Consider the following 3,319-nt stretch of genomic DNA (forward strand, 5'->3'; position numbering starts at 1 on the left):
TGAATAATAAATAATACAAAAAAGATAAAAAAAAAAAATACATTAAAAAACAAAATGGGCAGTTTTAACATTGCATTGACCCTAATTTACAGGTTCATTCACTAAAGATATTTGTCTTGAAATAAAGTATAGGGGGCGGGATCTTGCAATATAAATGCGGCTGCAGATTGTTTAATGTCAAATACCAACCAATTACAAGACTAGTACTAAGCTTCATTTTTAAGGACTTCTGCGTTATATTTGTTTTTAAAAAACTAACAAGTATAATAAAATACAAAAGTGTGAAGTACAAAACTTTGATGTTGTAAAATTTTAATTGATTAAATTGATTGTTTGTATAGATATTTCTTTCATGACAATAACATTGTGCATAATTGTCTTAGGTATCACCATTCATGTTGATACAATAAATATATCTTGTAAAAGGTTTGTGTCAAAACATCAAGTTTAAATGGACGAAAGGTTTTATTGTAGGTATGATTTTAGAGTTGTTAAATTTTTAAATTGAACAAACTTAACTGTGACAGGAATCATCATATCAGGTTCAAAATGAATATTACAATTCGAACATGCCTAAATTAAAGACAAAGACTATCAGTTACAGATGGACAGTTGGACGTGTGAACGAACATACCCTTCATGTAGAAAAGCATCGCTTTTGTATAAATAATACATTTTAGTAGCGAAGCTACTCTATAATTTGAAATGTCCGTCTGTATGTATGTCTGAAACGTTTTGGGGGAAACGTGATTTACTCGGCTCCTATAAAAGATAGACAGCTGAAATTTTTGGTGGTTAAATAATTTATCATTCTTCATATTTTCACCAAGTTTCATTGAGATATGTTAATTAATTGGGGTGCTAGATCGATTCCTAGATTTTTAAGTTTTCATGATTTTCTCGATTTCTATTAAAGATAGAAGTCTAAAATTTTCAAGGATCAAATAAATTCAAATTCTGCACACTTCTATAAAGTTTTGAAGAGATTTGCTTATTGGTTGGGGTGCCAGATCGATTCCTAGTTTTTTAAGTGTTAAAGCTTTTTTTAACTCCTAGTCCAGATAGATGGCTCAAATTTTCAGATATTGAATAAGATTACATTTTACATAATTCCACAAAGTTTCATTAAGATTTACTTATTGGTTGTGGTGCTAGATCGATTCCTTGATTTCCACATTATTAATCATGAAAGGTTTCGTTATTTTATATAAATTTTTATTTTGTGTTTAAACTGTTTTTAAACTATTTTTAAAAGGTATATTAAAAATATACTTTGACATCTGTAGAATCATACTGCAAAGCCAAAAATGAGAACAATTGCCCACATCAACTTTTATTAGGATTTTAAAGTTTATTTTTTACTATGGATTAAATATTTTTTACTGAATCGTGTTGTTTCTTCCCTTTGTAGGTAAAATACTCAGCTTTTAGAGTGTCTTGCTTCGTAAATATTGTATGCTAGTATACAGTAAAGTTAGGTCTTTTGATTTTATCTATCAATACTAATTAAAAATTAATTCTTTACAATATATCAATGAATTAACATAAAAATGTTTCATGTTTATTATACATTAAAACACATAAAAATTGGCTGTAAAGGGTTAAATAAATTAAGATGACAACAAATGTTTATGCAATACAACAAATTTATTTTTGTCACATATACAAATATGATATAAAATAAGATTATTCAAACATATTTTAAAAAATATTTTTAAAAAGTATGTATCTTTTATGAGTAGGGTTTTCATTCTTTTCATTTTTATCAAATAAAATTATTTAATTACGTTTGAAATAAGTCACTTTGTGAAAACACTCTTTCGGAAATTCTAATTTCTAATTGGTTTAAATTCAGCCTTATGTTTTTTATTGTATTATGTCAGATTTTTCAATGAAATTGATTGTTTTAGAAAAAAAATTATTTCCATTGAACAGAGTAATGTTTTTTTTATTGTATCAGTATAAAGTGAATTATATAAAATTGTTCACTAAGTTACAATATTACACGAAGTAAAAAAAGACCCTTTGATCTGGTAAAAATGACCAGAGCAACAGTAAAAATTAATTTTTAAATCCCCCAAAAAAAGTTTATTGGGGACTTAATTCAAATTTGGGCTCTGCAGTCTGATTCTATTGGTGTCCTAGTATATTTTTGACCCCCCATTCAAAAATAGTTTAAAAACAGTTTAAATACTCTATAGTTCATTTTGAATGTTCTTCCATGATATTTGAGCTTCGCTACTTATGGATGTTGTCATCCTTGTTTTGTTATTTCCACGAAAGTATTTTGTAAATTGTTAAGATATTAATTAAATTCCTAGAATTTGGAGATTGATTTAGATCTTGTCTAAAACAACATAATGTTTTTAGTCTAAGAGTTAAAGAATTTTAGAAAGATATGACATTTGAAAATGTCTTTTTTTAATAAGAAGATATTTATTTAAAAAATTCAAGACGACATTTATTATTTTAAAATATTCAGCGGCATTTTCGCTTGAATGTAAACAATAACAAACTTTCTATTTTCATGTTTTCTTACAGTTGGAATTTTACTCTTTGGATTTGCTAAATTCTTTGTTGGGAATAAATTTCTATTTACTATTAAACCCAAAAGAACTTATTTATTTTTATTTTAAAGGCTTTTACTAGTGTTTGTTAGTATTTTTATATAAGATTAATTAATAATTATTTAAGAATTATAATAAGTTATAGTTTCTTAAAGTTATCTTTATTTTTAACTTACAATCATAAAATCTTATTGATAATTTACATGTATACATAGGTAGGTATTGGGACTAGATATTGCCATTTAATTAATTTTTCTAACTGAGTGCATTTTACTCTGTATATATTTTAATAAAACATCTAGGTTTCGTGATTATATATTTTATGCTTGCGACATAAAAATGAAATTATCCATTTCATAAAACAAAGCAATACCTAGCTAGTAATATTTTAACACGTAGAGTATTTATTTTGTTGTGTGATAAGAATTTGTTTTATCTTTTGAATGACCTCGACAAAGTACTCTTCACTAAATAAGGGCATGTTTTATATAAATGAGTGACTTTTAAGAGGAATTGAAATTAAACAAGGATGACAACATCCATAAAAGGGAAGCTCTAAACAGTAAGATAAACGAATATTAACACTTGTAGAGTGTCAGAAAAGAATAAAAGAATAAATGTATAAGTATAAAACAAAATTTTAAGTTAATATGTTGAAAAAGTATCAATTGGCTAAGTGCTCTACCAGATAAACAACCCTGTGATTGTTTTTACAACTTCAGGTCTTCTTGGTTTGTAACGAGGATATAACA

Source organism: Acartia tonsa, chromosome 6 (assembly GCF_053477335.1).
Source record: "Acartia tonsa isolate MP-2025a chromosome 6, ASM5347733v1, whole genome shotgun sequence".
In the NCBI taxonomy this organism is placed as follows: Eukaryota; Metazoa; Arthropoda; class Copepoda; order Calanoida; family Acartiidae; genus Acartia; species Acartia tonsa.